This window comes from Lepisosteus oculatus, chromosome 3 (genome assembly GCF_040954835.1).
Source record: "Lepisosteus oculatus isolate fLepOcu1 chromosome 3, fLepOcu1.hap2, whole genome shotgun sequence".
Taxonomy (NCBI): Eukaryota; Metazoa; Chordata; class Actinopteri; order Semionotiformes; family Lepisosteidae; genus Lepisosteus; species Lepisosteus oculatus.
The window spans coordinates 2,970,192-2,986,343 of NC_090698.1; the positions used below are offsets into that span (position 1 = coordinate 2,970,192).

Here is a 16,152-nt window from a genome sequence, read left to right on the forward strand (position 1 = left end):
AGAATGCAGGCACACTGGGAACCAGGACTGGACAGCCCAGACCTAAGGAATCAGCAGGCACTGAGGCCTGGCTGTGCTGTGGCAAGCTTCAGGACACATGGGAGTGGAGGTAAGTTTGGATCCTGTGCTGGATCTTTACCAGGATTAGATCGCCTGAGTTGAGCTCCATCCTCAACACATTTTATTTCAACAGGGGGATAGCATATTGGCACTGAGCAACAAAGCGAGGCAGACAGCCGTTCTTTCATCATCTGTCTTCCCCTGCACAAACAAACTGACAGTCAACATGAACTACCGCTGCAGACTGTAGTAGTGAATAGAGCATCGTTTAATAAGCTCGAGTTTGTTCTTACTTTTAAAAAAATGAGAAGAAATAATTTAACAGAGAATGAAATAAATAAAAGCAAAGTGATAACTAATGCTGACATTAGGAGAATGAAAAGAGACAGGGGCACAGCATGACTTTCAGCAGTCTCTGAAGGCAGACAGCCCAGTGGGCCTGCATGTGTGATTTCTACTTGGTGTGGTAATTGGCAGTGCAGTTCTGCTTCCTCTGTGGTGGATGTTTTTGTCATATATATAAAAAAGCATGACTGAAAAGCATTAGCATATCAACAGACCCGGTTTTGTGCTAGCAAACCAAAGGCATGACGCCTTTTCCATTCCGCTATCAACCCGCGGACAGAGAGGAAATCTATGAGAATATGAATGCAACAGTTTGGCCAGGAGCCTGCTCGTGCAGTCAGGAATAAAAAAAGACAGGAGAAGGCAATGCATGACTGAGAGAGGACAAGAAGCATATTAGGAAAACAACACACCACCTCCAGCCCCTCCAGGACAGAAACCCTTGAACAAGCCAGCTCAAAAGAAAGTTGACTTTCTGAAAAATTCACTTCATATCGGAATTTCAGACAGTGGAGCACACATGCCATACAAAACAAAAAAATAAAGAGACCCACAGAGAACTGCTGAAAGAAATTTCTCAATATAATTTTTAAAAAATGTATAAAAATAACATTGTTTTACTTCACAGAGAATAATGCATGGAATAGAACACTGTGGAGACCAAAACACTCTGCCTTCCTGGAGCCTTGAACAGTGATAGAAGCACCTGATACAAGAAGAAACTGGACCCTCTAAAGGTCTCAATGGTTCCTTCTCATCGTGTTTTCTTACCTTCTGCATCAATGCATGAAGAAACATGTGCCGAAGCACACTAGTCCCTCCCTTGACAAAGCAGCATTAGAGAGGTGACAGAAACTCAGTCTGAAACTGTTGAATACTGGAAAGGACAGTCCAGGAGAGATGGCATGCGTGTGCTTAATTTGATAAAAAATTTCAGGATGTAAGTTTTTGACACCAAGAGTGGTAGGAGCCTACAGCAACATGCCCAGTCTCATTTATGGCCCAGATTCCCTGAGGACCTTGAAGAAATGGCTGAATGAGTCCCGGATTATTGAGTGACTAGAAACCAGACTGGCACAAGATTACCTCCTCTTACTATCTCAATGTTTTCAGTCCTAGAACTAACGTTCAAAAAAACCTAATCCCAGTAAATATCTAACTTTAAGGCAACATCAATACACATGGGGAGGACACAGGCATGAAGAAGATCACAAGGCTCTAAATAATATGAGATTAATACTGAACTTTTTACTGTGAATTTTTTTTAAAGCCTAAGCAAGGTCATCCATATGCAGCATTCTTTTCTTAAACTCTGCTTGAAAATGAACAGACAGCTCATGAGTTTTTCACCTTACCATAAATAATAAGACCAATTCCTTAATAACACCACAAAGAAACTTCTCCAGAAACCTGAGACACGCAAATTTGGTTCTTGCATATTTGCTTCTGGAAAGATAAATGCTCGTGTTAGACACAAACACAGCCAACATCTGGCCAAGGGTCCCAGGACATCACGCAGAATAATCAATTCATGGGCTCAAAGCCATGAGACGGGATTACAAGCAGGCTGTGCTCCAAATCGTCTTTCCCTGTTAAATGGCCTTTTCCTTTGCCAGCATCTGCAAAGAACCAAATGAAGGAGGCAATCTGTTATGCAACACACACCGTGCTTGTCGCAGGGGGCAGCCCTGGCCTGTCTGGATCAAAGCACGGCCAGCTCCCGGGAGAGGTCTCTGTGGCTCACCTCTCCCTGACACGCCAAGCCCCCTACACTCCCCCCCCCCTCGGCGGCGATGCGCCCATGGGCATGCCCTGACCTCGGCCGAGCCCTCACATACTGCATTTCCCCGCGAGACCACCGCCTGCAAGAGCCTAGTGGGACTACAGCCCCAGAACCCTCTTCCATTCAAATCCACTGCATGGCAGGAGAGAGCAGGGCTCCAGGCTGCATCCACAAGAGCTGTGTGCATCTGTGTGCCTGTCTCCCTCAGTCTGTCTGTGTGTTTGTGTGCCTGTCTCCCTCAGTCAGTCTGTGTGCATCTGTGTGCCTGTCTCCCTCAGTCTGTCTGTGTGTTTGTGTGCCTGTCTCCCCCAGTCAGTCTGTGTGCATCTGTGTGCCTGTCTCCCTCAGTCTGTCTGTGTGCATCTGTGTGCCTGTCTCCCTCAGTCTGTGTGCTTTTGCCTGTCTGTCTATATGTTTGTGTGTTTTTGTCTGCCTGTCTGTCTCTGTCTGTTTGTGTATTTGTATCTGTGTTTTTGCCTCTCTCTCTCTGTGTTTTTGTCTGCCCATCTGTCTCTGTCTGTGTGTTTTTGTCTGCCTTTCTGTCAGTTTGTATCTGTGTGGTTTTGTCTGCCTTTCTGTCTGTCAAGAGGGTCCTTAATAGTCCATAGGCTTTTCTATCATATAAAGAAGGAGAGTAAGCTGTTCAAATAGGAGTAACACCTGTGCTGGCCATGTGTGAAAAAGCAATTAACGTACCGAGCGCAGGGCTGTCAGCGAATGCTGGGGACAAGACACTAAATGCGGATCAGGTTTTGCTTGGTAAAAAAGTTCACTGAAAGCACTGGCCATTCACAAAGAAACAAGGACAGGCTGCATAAAAGGGAATGGCTTGGACCTGGATTTCTACATGAGGGTTTAGGGTTTAGGGGTTTTTGATCCTAGAAGCTGGTTTGAAAGCTGGACAAGGGCATGGACACAAGAACAAGAATAAGAATAATCACATCTAGATGATGCGACAGCAGCTGTAGAGCACCAGTACACTCCCCACACACCACTCTCAGTGGAGAGTGATGAAGCCAGTTCAGAGATGGGGATTATTAGGAGACCATGGTTGGTAAAGGCCAGTGGGAAATTTGGCCCAGACACCAGGAAACACCTCAACTCTTTTCGGGAAACACCCAGGGATTTTTAATGACCACAGAGAGTTAGGACCTTTACTTCTCATTCAAAGGATGATGCCATTTTTACAGTATAGTGTCCCCATTGCTATACTAGGGCATTAAGACCTACGCAGACCGCAGGGTGAGCGCCCCCTACTGGTCCCACTAACACCTCTTCCAGCAGCAGCCTTAGCTTTCTCAGGAAGTCTCCCATCCAGGTACTGGCCAGGCTCACACCTGAACTCCAGTGTGCTGCCAGTTGGGAGTGGCAGGGTGATAAACCTGCTGACAAACTGTTCTAGGGTAGAAAACTAGGTCAGATTTCTGTCACCACTGGGGGTATCAGACAGAATCTGGGGAGTCAGGTAGGGCAGCGCTCTTGGGGTTGTGGTCTTAAATGTGCAGTGTGCTGTGCTGCATTGATGTGCAGTATCTGCACTGATGGATGGAGTAAAAACTCCACATCCCCCAGAGGAATCAGTTGTATCACCTTCAAGGTCAACAGTGACGATTAAGAAATGGATAACAATTTGTTCCCAGATACAGTAAATCTCCTCCTAACATCTAAAACGGTTTCGTTTTTTTTAACTAATGTCTGCTATGAATAACTTAACTTCATTAAATTCATTGGAATAATAACCTCTCTTCTCTATTCAGGAAGCAGGTGGTTATTTAAAGTTTGCCATAAAATATAATGGACTGTAAGATGGTAAGATTGCTATACTTCGCGAGAAGAGATTGGTCTCTTTTTTTTACAATGAGCCTTGGAAGATTTTCCAGCAAGACACTGTCAAATTTCTCCAGTTCCCCTAACCAGATCTTTATTCCTTGTAATTGAGGGAATACAAATCTCTTCGCTTGTGATTTAATTGACTGTACAATGTCTTCATTTCTATTCTTGTACATTAGGGCTGTTCAGTTTCCATCAGCAGATACACTTTATTGTCTTGTACGGTTAACTTGGTAAATGCTACTCTGTTTATCTTGCTCACAAGTCTATAAATCATTGGCCACCGTGTTTATGCAAATGCCCTCTTCAGGGGATAATTAATGCGCCGCAGCAAAATAATTCAGAAGGCTCATATCGGCATTGTTGGATCACATCATCGTTGGCAAACTCTGGCAAGTTGACTTCTGGGCCCTTTCCAGGGTCTTTGAACGTTTAATGGAATTTTAATGTTATCTATTAATCACTGTCTCAAAGCCACCGGGCTGCTACCAGAGCCGATAACATCATTGTAAGACAAAGTTGGAGCTCCCTCTCCAGAGGCAACGCTGGGCCTGTCCTGGCAGAGCCGGGCACAGGACCATTCCCGAGGCAGCCTGGAGGCACAAGGGCCCTGGCCCATTCCCAGCGATTCGCTCATTAATTCCTCACGTCTTTCTCCTCCCACTCTACGGACAACCACCGCCCCTTTCTACCTCTTTATGGGAGCAGGTGAGGGCCAGCCGTGCCAAAGCTATGCGTGCCAAGAAGATAAATAAGGAATAAAAACAACTCTCGGTGGTCTTTTTAGCAAATAATTACTCAACGTCCTGATATCTATGCCAAACTGTTCAATTTCAACATCACCTGTTCATACTCATGTGTGACTGTGTTACTGTCATACTCCCCAGTCCTTATAGTTTTATAAAAAAGCCAGCTGAGTAGCTGAAAAGAAACTGAACAGAAAATGAGTATGTGACCTCCCTACAAGTCCACTTTGAGTAGGATTGTTAGTATTCATTTTGTTTTGACCAAGCACAAAATTCAACAACAGAACTCTCACCTGTTGCTGATGAGTTTTCTTTCATCCGACCTGGGTACATTCTGTTTAGAGTGATAACTGTCTGTGAACTAGATGTTTAGTTTGTGTGTGTCTGTGGATTAAGCATCAAATTAAAGCTGCCACAGAATAATTTCATTTCGTCACAGTAGGAGAGACGCATCTTTTTAGCCTTTGGGAAACAAAGGGGGTAATTGTGTGCCAGCACTATTGCTTAATTAGCCAGCCTTAACGTGCTGCTGCTGTGATATGAGCTTTAAAAGGTGAAGAACATGCCTTTTAACTGGTGAGTGCTCACGCGTTGCGAAAAGTCAAACAGGTGGAAAAAAGAAAATGATCACTACTGCTTTAGATTAAAAGGCCAGTGTTTTACTACGGCATTTTTCTGAGCAGCATCAAATCCTGCCGAGCCAAATAAGGGACAAATATTAGCAAATCAGTGTAAGCTACCTTGAAAGGCAAGCTAGGAATGTTTCTGACAACCTCAGGAAAATGCAGACTATGATAAATCACAATGAGGCAACTATATAATTTCAATTTCCACGCCTGGAAACGCCTGGCGCTTTGCAACATCAGTGTAACAGGTGCAAATGCGCTATATTAATACAGCCTTGACTTGAAGACTGAATGCTGTGAGCATACATTGCTTCTCTTCCCTCTCTCACAAAGATTAAATTATTAGCTCAGCTCTGCTTGGCCCTGGGAGTCCAGAGAGCACAATGAATCTAAGAGCAGTGCACAGTTAGAGATCCCAGACTCTAATTTCATTACAAAAAGAACAAGACCATGGGAAAGGAGGATGGATGTTAACAAATCTGTCAGATCGCTCACGCTGGCACTATTTAGCTAGTTCTGTGTCTCCCTTCACTCCAATCATTTACTGAGGCTCAAAATTCAAAGTTCTCCTCGGAAGATGATACATGATTCATTAACATTAGAGCATTTCTATCTGCTATGTGAAAGCCTACTTATCCTACTAATCATGTCATTACATCAAGGTCCCTGAAAGACTTCAGTTCCAGTGTGAACTGAAGTTCCACTTCAGTTTATTTGTTATATACACAAGTGCAGTGAAATGCTTACAGACTTCGTCTAGAATAGGATTGCTGCTCAGCTGAAGTTTTCATGTCCAGAGGCTCAAGTCAATTCAGGGCAATACAGCTGGCTGATCTATCCGATGAGTTTTGCATGGGGGTTCTGCAGCAACAACACTTTTCCAAAGTTAGGGAGCAGAGCACTTTGGTTCAAGATTTCAACACAAGAACAGAGTTTGAGGAGGGAACGCAACTCACTCAGCGTGATGCACAGTCAAGCTGGAGCCACAGACCTCCTCCTGTCATAAAAAGCCATTTACCTGAGACTCTGATGCACTGCTCATGTGGCCTGACGATTGCTGATTCAGGGCAAACAAGACATTGCGAGATCTTCGTCATGCTGTCGAAATGCAAAGACAGTTCTTGCCACAGACAGGCTCAGAGCACATGCAGACATGAACTTCTCTGGTAGCAGGATACACGAAGGCCTCTTGCACTCTGCACTGGGCTACAGTAATCCATTGTACTAAGCGCCGGCCATTGCATGCATACAGCCAACTTGAGTCAAGAGAACACCAGAGCAACAGATCCACACGTGGCACAAGCTACTGCAAATATTCCTCACTTGAACACCTGCAGGGCACCATGTTTAGCTTTCTACATGCTTCCAAACCATCTGTCAGTTCTACTACAATATGCCATCATGCTACATTTTCCTGAGCCCACTACTCCTGCATATCCACCACACACACAAGACCTGTCAAGCACAGGCAGAAGACAGCTGGAACGTGTGTACAACTCTAAACCCCTATTCACGTCAAATATATGTCCAACCACTCCTAGAAATGACCTCTACACAGTGCAGAAAATGATTCACCTCAGAGCCAAAGTCTTCCTCTTGTTCATTCTGCTGGGATCAGAGGAAAAGGTACAGTTCCAAAGCTTGTTTGCTTAACTCACTGCACGGTAAGTATCATGTACTGCAACATAAAGAAGTGAGGAGCAGCTAGGAACACTGTTCTCTCACTATGGCCCCTTCTCGGTTGTGTTTGCGCCTGGTCGTCACCGAGCACAGGCGGTGAAAATCCATTTTTGTTCTCGTTCTCCGTTGCTGCACCTCTCCACTGCCCTGTGCTGAAGGTTCTGCTTTGGAAACAACACGGTGTGCCCTTGCTGGCGGTGGCAGATCGCTAGCTCCTTAACCTGCCTTTTTTCCATGACCTATCTGGAAAGCAGTGGTGGCCGTGGAGGATGGGGGGGGGTGGCAGGAGGAGTTGTGGGGAGCTAAGTCATTCTGGAATCACCCTCATCTGTGCTGCGACTCACAGTCCTGATGCTGGAAATGAAGAGAGGTATTTTTTTTTAAGAGAGCATCATTTCCTAGGCTATGTAGAAGTACAGCCATTCCTGCTACAGGAGTCCATTTAGACAGGCTTGGTTGTGACAGGAGAGTGCATTTGCATATTTCAGTGCGTATGCCTCCGTGTGCATATCTAGGATCAGTGGGCCACTTTATGCCAGTGAGACGATTTCTGCAAAGTAAAGCATAATTAATGATAATACAGTCCGGGACACAAAGGTGCTTTGACCTCTGGGTGACAAAGCTGCAGAGCTAATTGAAAGCAGACACAATAGCTCGTGCGATGAAATGTGCCATCAATTGCTGCTTTGACAGCTTTGTGAGGACCTCCAGTGACCCAGGTCACACTCTCCATACGAAGTGCAGGTAGCAGGCAGGGCACAGAGGAGCACATGCCAGGAAATAGAGATCAGCAATCTGTGTGGCTTGGTAGGAGAAAACAATTATCTGACTATTGATTTATCAAATTATTCAGACCGCGCTTTTATGGAGTGGGGTGGGGTCATAATGACACTGACTGAGATAATTAAAACAGAAGACACCTCCCGCGGCAGTCTGGAGAGAGAAGGGAAGAACTCTTCTCGCCTACCCATAATTTCAGGTGTTTCATTGCCAGTCCTAATGAAACACAAAACTGTTTTTTTTTAATTGAGATAGTCATTTTAAAATCAATGGCATAACCGCTGTGATCAACAGGAAAATCTACGCATGAATGGTCCGTAATCTTAACTCTTCTCCACACCATCATTGCAGAATGAAAAGAGATGGGCTGTTATTTTATTGATCTGTAGCTAGAAAGCTCTGCTGATGCTTCAGGCAGTCTTTTTTTATATTTTGCAAACATAAACACCTGTCTTCTGGTGTCTCTTGTGACTTCAAATGAAAAGGGACAGTAATCTGTTTAGCTGTGCCGAGTTCAAATCTGTCTCAGATCCCACACGTGCTGCTAGAAGGCCAACAAGAAAAGCCACAGCATGCATGAGGTCATTTGCCAATTCCAGACACTTGGTTAGTTTTCATATCGAGAACTAATTTGGCATCTCTTAGTATAAAAATCAGCAGATCTTCTTTCAGAAAATGTGTGAACTTATGCCTTCGGACTTGGAGAACGGTCTAAAAGGTAATACAGTGTCTTCTCCTCATTTAGTTCAAGTAGGTAGCAGCGTCAGCATGCGTAGGCTGCAAAGGAACAAGTAAAGGTTTATTCCATGCTGAGAAGAGAAGAAAAGAAATAGAACGTTTCAGCTGTGGAGTCTTCTTTAGATGTGAACCACACATCTGAACCACACCCAAAGAAGGCTCCACCGCTGAAATGTTGTGTTTCTTTTCTTCTCTTTTCAGCATGGAATAAACCTTTACTTGTTCCTTCTCCTCATGCTTCGAAATAGTTTGTTTCTTTCTACAATCCAGCACAGACACATGACCATGTCCTCCATGATGAATGTTGATACAAGGAAAGAAGCATCGTCGCACTTTACAGAACACTGGACTACAAACCTCTGCCCTTCAAACAGAGAGCCCTGATTCCTTCTGATCCGAAGCATGCCGTGAGTGTGCTCGCAGTACACAGGTGTGCAGAGTGAGAACACACATCACCCTTCCAGTCAGGATTAGTCAGTTTACAGCTCTTCCAATCCACTCCAATGCAGATATCTGCTCCTAGCAGCTCCTTAATTATTTAACTTGATAATGAGCCAGATCTACAAAGCCAGAGGTGGTAAAAAAGAGCTGCAAAGTTTTATTAGAAGGACTGCACGTCTGGGACTCCTATATGAGATGAGTGATTTCTTTCAGTCTGGTCTCCTCACTGATATAATTTCAAGTAGTCAATGTCGTTGGGTCACGATCTGCCAGCGGGGAGCGAACATATGTTATTATTTCTTTATTCAGCATTCATTAATAAGCGACGCATGCCTACAATGAAAAGGCATTGAAAATTCATCCTTTTCTTTTCTAATGGATCGAGATGCAGACAGCATTGTTCGGCCCAAAGCTTAGCCAAAACCCAACGTGAAACCAAACGGTCACAGATCAGAAACCACTGTTCAGACACTGAAAACTCTGCAGCGTCCTGCGGTGCATCTGCGTTTAACAAGCTCCCTGGGTGCTGCTGTGAAGTATCCCTAATGACACCAGAGAAAATAACAACGGTTGAAATAATAACTTAGCCAGGAACAGTGGAGCGAAATGTCTGTGATTTGGAGACGTTGACCTGCTCCTCTGCCACCCGGGGTGAAATGCAGCACCTTCTTGCGAGAGCTAGGAGAGGCCTGCAAGGTTATTTCAAGTATCCAAGCGTGCTACAAGAACTCTTGCTTTCAAATGAAAGGCTGTAGTAGACAACGTATTTGGTTTAGTTTTTTTCATCTGTGAAGGGAGACAGGAGCTCCCCACTGTTAAACACGGAAATGACAACTGAAATAAACATCGTGAAGAGGTGCTTTGTGCCTTTCGCACACATCAACATCAACAGGGTTGAGAATTTTTCTTCTTCACTTTAACCAACACTCCACTTGCACAAAAACAAGGTGCTTCCCAGAGAAATGAACGCTACAGTCCATCTCACTTTTGGATGCTGCATTCTCTATGTCCATCCTGCTATAAAAAAAATATCTAAAATTAAACAACTCCCCGACAGTTCTACTTTAAGAAACAAGTAAACTGAGCCCAGTGATTCATCAAGGCCTTGCTCAGGTTATGAGACTGTACAGCTAACAAAGAATGAAATGACATACTGAGGCTTTTCAGTGTTTTCTTTAAGGTACCTCAATATGGACTCCTGCTGCAAAGCATATCGATCCTTTCTGATTTTTACAAAATGCTGGGCCTTGAAAATAACTCCATCAGCAGGGGCTGGAACAAGCTTGTTAAACTATTTTGAGCACATTTGCATAGACAGCCATGTGGAATTAAAATCATTCTTTTTCCTCTTCTGCTTTATCACTGCCACTTCTGTGAGACAAGAAGAAACACACAGCAGGCATCCATCACAAGACAGGCCACCAATTCCAGGAGAAACACAATCTTCCCCCTTTCTGCTGTGGTAATCGAACAGGTGATACATTAATCCTTTTCAAACCCAGCAAATCAACCTCTTTCAACAGGACCTTTTGACATCCAGGAATGCCGTTTCCCCTTTGCCTGACTCCTACAGCACTGCAATTGTTTCGAAACAAGTGCTCACTAACACCACACAAAAAACAGCTCGGGCCACAACAAACCCTCAACCTAGACTGACTCACACACACTTTTCAAACTCTGTCAACTTTAGTGGGAGGGTGGGGACTACAGCCATATTACAGCAGAACAGGTAGCCTTAGTTACCACCACTGAAGGACTGTTCTATCTTTACAGAAGCCATCTTGGGGCTGACTGTGATGAAACCCAGAAATCAGACAGAAAAGCTCTCATCCACACCTACCATGTGTGCAGTCCTCTGGGCCACAGCACTGATGGGGAGAGACGGTGGGTTTGCTGGCTGGCGATTCGCAGGATGACTGTCTCACAGCTGGCCGTGAGCTGGCCTGTGTGTCCCTGCAGTTCCAGTGCCTTCTGCAAAAACGACCTGCAAGTCACAAAGAAATCAAGAATGGAAAGTTCATCACAGTTAATAAAAAACAAAACTTCTGCGGTCTTTTCTTAAGCAGTTGGTGTTGCAGCAGTGGGCTGAGTCAACAGTCTGTGTTTTTGCCCTTCATTTAAACCAAGAAGAAAGCTCAGCTCCTTCCCCCGGGTTTTAATTACAAGGCTGGCCAGGGATTCAGTACAATCAGAGCGCTCATGTTGGCGTTCCTAGCAGCGGAGCACTGCCAAGCACACTGATGCACCAGCTACCCCTCGCCCGCCTGTGTGATCTCAACACCCTGCACGACGAACCACGTCCCCCACCAAACCCACCGGCAGTATAACCCCCGGCCAGTCTTGTCGGAAACGGATTCTTCCTTACTTTCTTGTCCCAGACAGGGAGTTTGTGTTGCAGGCAGGTAAGAGTCATCACATAATTCACGATACATTTAACCCAACACAAACCCATTAGCAAATCAGACACATACAGTACGGTACAGTACATGTACGATGAGAAAGAAAAAAACATATCTAAGCTGCTTGTGGACCTCAGAACGTTTGCTGCACTCCCTGTGCAGCTGATGAGGTCAGCCCAGAAACCTCTGTGGTTTGCCATTTTATTTTCTGGTGCTCCTGAGATTTCACCCCGGATGGGTCATTCTCTCGGTGCTTGCCCATGCCAGAGCTGTGCCACGGGCAGAGCGTCGGGAGAGCCGGGCTCTGCCCAAACACGGACAGCTCAGCTCCCCACTCCTGCGCACACAAGCCTGGATCTCGAACGAAAAGCCTTCCAGAGAAAAGCACAGGCAAGAGCAGCGCACACTCACGCCTGATGAAATACATCCTCACACCCTTGAGGAAGAGAATGTGTATAAGACTGTAATAAATAAAAGCAAGCCTCATAAAAATAATACGATTGCATGTTGGAGGATAACTACCGAAATAGCACAACAAAAGTCTGCTGTGCACTTCTTTTTTAATCTACAATGTGTTATCAAACTGAAATATTTTCCTTTCTCCTCAGAAGAGGAAATGTGCTACAGTATTCAGGCTTTAAGGCAAACTGCATTTAGAGATAACCTTGGGTTTTCACAGAGTGAATTACTAAAGCCTGCATTGCCCTGCAATGCTGCAGAGGCTAGCATTGTCAACAAGTCCTTTGCAGAGCAAGGCAGCAATATGGAAAGGAAATTATGGCTTGGGGAGGGTGGGGGCTTAATGGTAAATGTCATTCTTAGTAGGACCTGTGTTCTTTTAGTCATTTCTACTGTCTAATGATTTATGAATGCAACAGGAAAAAAAACAGCACAATCTAAATGGGAAAAGAGTACATTAACCCAATTCAACATCATCTGTTCATGTGTTATTGCTCTGGGTGTCATCAGCAGCTATACTGCTGTGGAAAAGCTACGCCTGTAACTCACAGGACGAGCTGTTCCAGGCAGTCTCGAGCACGATTTGACCAACTAAATGGTATGGCAAGGTGTGTGCAGGAGATGGCAGGTAGAGGAGGTACTGGGTTCGAGGGCAGATGAGGTCAAAGGCATCGCACAGGGGAGGGGACAGGCCAGTGACCTCTGGGGCAACAGGAGTCTTCAGTGGGGCACCTCGGTGGAGCTGCCAGCAGGACAGGTGCACAGACTTTGCTCGAACAGCAATGGTGTGTAATAAACTTGTAATGACTGCACTGCAGGTGGGTTTTCATGGGCCATGGCCTTGAAGCAAGGCACAGCCACACTGTTGCTCAGAGGGACACTGCTATGTCGTAGCGCTACACACCTGCTATGGAGAGGGGAGAGAATAGAGGGCTGTAGTCTGTCCCTTCAGCAACAGTGGAACTTTCCAATTTGCCTATAACCGAGTTTCTGTTCAGTACTGTTAAGTACTCTTGTCCTCAACTGCAGTGTCTTTGAAGTCGGTTCGCCTTCAGATGAAACAGCTGGTTTTGACTGAGCGATCGCTCGTGTGTGATGACAAAGCCAGGCGGACAGCGGCTTCTGTTTTTCATTGTTAAGCACCTCGCTGCTCCGCCCCAGTTATGGTCGGTCAACTTTGCAATTGTACCTCCCCGGTTCCTCACGAACATGCACACGAATATAGAGGGAAAACGTGTTTACTGTACATTTCAAAGCTCTGCTTTCCGAACAGCAGCTGGGCGCGGCGCCGCCAGGTGCTTGTCTCGTTTAACGAATATCATGTGCGGAACGTACCAGACTGCAAATTACTCCCGGTATTAGGTGCTCCCAGCGAAAACACGACCGTAGACGCCATTCTTAATTCACCTTTGCGATCTGCACGCTAACGATCCGGCGCTAGAGCACGAGTTTCCCAAAGTGGTGTTTTTTTTTATTGCACGCATTATTTACAACCAGTAACAACAACAGGAAAAAAAAACAGAAAAAGGAAAGCTAAAAAAGCTAAAAAGGTAGCGTTCCCCACCCCATCCGACTTCAGGTCCATCTTTTTATTCTGTCTTCTCAGTGGAAAGGCAGAAGAACGTGCGATAACATTAGCACAGGAAGAGACAGCCAACGGGCCGGCAGAGAGACGCGGGTACGGATGGACAGCAGACAGAATAATAATAATAATAATAATAATAATAATTGCTTACGTTTATATAGCGCTTTTCTGGACACGCCGCTCAAAGCGCTTTACAGGTAATGGGGATCCCCTCCACCACCACCAATGTTAATGTCCACCTGGGTTTATGACGTATGGCGTAACGTTTTTTTTAAACGAACAATTACTAAGTTTGTATTTTATTCCGGAAGCAGGGGTTCAAAAAACAGTGATCCCCTCCCCGCTCTGAGGCGACCCCCCATCCTTCACCTCACCCCTGACCTCCAGGTGCGGCGGCGCGCTGAGCCCCACCTGAGCGCGACCGGGCGACAACTGAACCCATAAAAACCGACACAGAGGGCCACAAGCCCACCACTCCAGCCTCCCTCAGAGAGCCACAGACCCGGTAGCTCACGGCCGTCCAGCAGCAGAGACAGAACAGCCCCGTTTACTTTTATTTGCCGCGGGGGGTATTTTGTGTATTGTGCTTTTATTGTGCAGAGCGCGGAAACTTCCGAAAGGTTTTCAAACATTGTTGTTGGGGGCGTTTCTGTTAGCGGTAGAAGTGGCAATGCACTGTATTAAAGATGAGTCCTCCTCCGAGCCCCGTGTTAAGAACGGGCTATGATGGGGTTTCTCGGCCCCCAAAGCTGTCGAGTTCCCCCTGATCTCCGAGCCCAATTCCTCCCATAAGGAGACAGCGCGAAGCACTGTTCGTATATATATAAAAAAAAAACAGTTTTCAACAACACTTTCGTAAAAGATAACCTTTACTATTGGGATTTCCGGCTGTGGATTAAGCCGGCGTTCGGTCCGACCTGGGTGTCCCGGCGCCAAGGAGGTAGAAGTGAACCTCGACAGATTTTCGGGGTTTCTATTGGAGCGCATCCTCGATTACGTCGCATTAGGCCACAAACCGCACACGTTGTTTACTTAAATTAATTAATCATTTAAACAGCCCGTGCCCGCAGCCTTTGTTGAACTTGAAGGCTGTAAAGAGGACTGCCCCTCATTTAATTACGTGATTAAGATGGATGAATGCGCGTCACAGCTCTCTCTCTGATACACCTGTAAGGATTAAAATGACAACGTATTATGTCGGTGTCATGTTTTTTTCATATATTTACTAATTAGGAGGTTAACAAACGATCCCCAAATTAGCTTTTTTTATTTTCCTCCTGCAGAGCGCGGCGTTTCACGGTGAGTCTCCACACCTACGTTCTGCCTCAGCGCCAGCCGCGCCTGCAGCCCGGGCACCATATCCGCCCGGTTCCAGAGCTGCGTCTGCGGAATCACAAGCCGGGAAGTCAAATTCATCAGAGAACCGAAAGTTGGTGAACACCGGCGAGTCCGCCTCAATAAAAATCTGTTCTGTTGCCAAAGCGGAAGAAGTAATCAGTCGAAGATGCTGGAGAAGCCTTGCGCTGCTGTCCGAGTTTGTTTTTTTTTTTAATCTGAGAGGCGAATCCATCTGCCTGGCCGTCTTGTCCGCGACTCGCTGAAGGAAAAATGCCTCTCGGCTCCAGGACTGTAGATGTGATCGTGTTACAGCGGCTTCTCTGCCAGCGCTCAATTATCCGTTATCTTCGAGAGCGCTAACGCCCGGTTTTCTCCACAGCTCGCCTCGACTGGGTGGCGTGTTTTTTTGGGGGGGTGGGTGTGTATGTGTTTGAAATAAAGATCGGTTCTAAAAGTTATGGATCGAATTCGGACCCCATTGACGGCTGGAGAGAGAGGGAGCGAGGGAAACGCAACCCGGCGTTAACCTTTCTTCTGAAAATCAAGTCCATCATTCCGCCCTGTGGAGTTTAAGAGCAGCCTGCCGCAGTACAGGAGGCGAAGTCTTGAAGTTCAAGGAGGACGTTTTATCCCTGGATGATTTCTTTTTTAAAAAAAAAACAAAACAATTTAATTTATTGTTTTAAAACAAAGAATAACAAAAACAAAAGTGCGGATACTTCACCTCCGAGGGATTTCAGCCTTTATTGAGGGGAGATTTCAGAGATTGAGGGGAGATTTTTTTTGTGGTAAGGCTGCAACTCTTACGGCAGCGCACCTGTGATTCCTGGAAGAAAAGAGGAGAAATCCACATACTATCGACAGAAGAAAAAATATTTAAAAGGGCTCAAGTCGGAGACGAGGATGAGATGAGGGGGCACTTTAAACACGCCGCCCCGTGTGCAGCTCCGTGACGCGCCCGTGCGCGCTGCTGGCTCGCCGTTCCCGGCATATGGAGCGCGAAGCGAAAGCCGGGCTGTGATTTGTCTCCCGTCCCCGCCGCTACCGGGGAGCTGAGCCGCGGCGGCGCTCTGATGCGCGTCTCCCCGCCTGCCAGGCAGCGCCGGAGAGGAGGCTCCCGCCGCGGGAGCGCACATTCGCCGAGGACCGCCGGAGAGCGCGGCAGCGGGTGAAGGAAGGAAGGGAGGAGAGGAGAGGAGGGAAGGAACAGGTAGCCGTCTACCTTTCCCACTCCAGACTCGTCCGCGGTCTCTAAATGGACCGCCGCAAAGGTAACGCTACCGAGAAGCCGGGGCGGAGGGGAGAAGGGGGTTCAAGTGGAGGTGTTTTTGCGTAACGTTTG

At 46.2% G+C, this 16,152-nt stretch overlaps 1 protein-coding gene and 1 long non-coding RNA gene across 4 annotated transcripts in view; one reads left to right on the forward strand and one right to left on the reverse strand.

The window, feature by feature from the left end:
- The window catches only part of LOC138237890 (uncharacterized), a 37,885-nt gene extending 24,156 nt beyond the window's left edge, over positions 1-13,729 (reverse strand). For both annotated transcript variants that reach the window (XR_011189212.1, XR_011189213.1), the window contains exons 1-2: positions 13,624-13,729; positions 10,870-11,013 (exon numbers count right to left, since the gene is read on the reverse strand). This is a non-coding gene — a long non-coding RNA (uncharacterized lncRNA). The remainder of the gene's footprint in view (positions 1-10,869; positions 11,014-13,623) is intronic.
- A 922-nt stretch (positions 13,730-14,651) lies between these two features.
- The window catches only part of LOC102695446 (leucine-rich repeat and fibronectin type III domain-containing protein 1-like protein), a 72,928-nt gene continuing 71,427 nt past the window's right edge, over positions 14,652-16,152 (forward strand). For both annotated transcript variants that reach the window (XR_001477831.2, XM_006627653.3), the window contains exon 1: positions 14,652-16,081. The gene's annotated coding sequence lies outside the window, so the exon portion shown is untranslated. The remainder of the gene's footprint in view (positions 16,082-16,152) is intronic.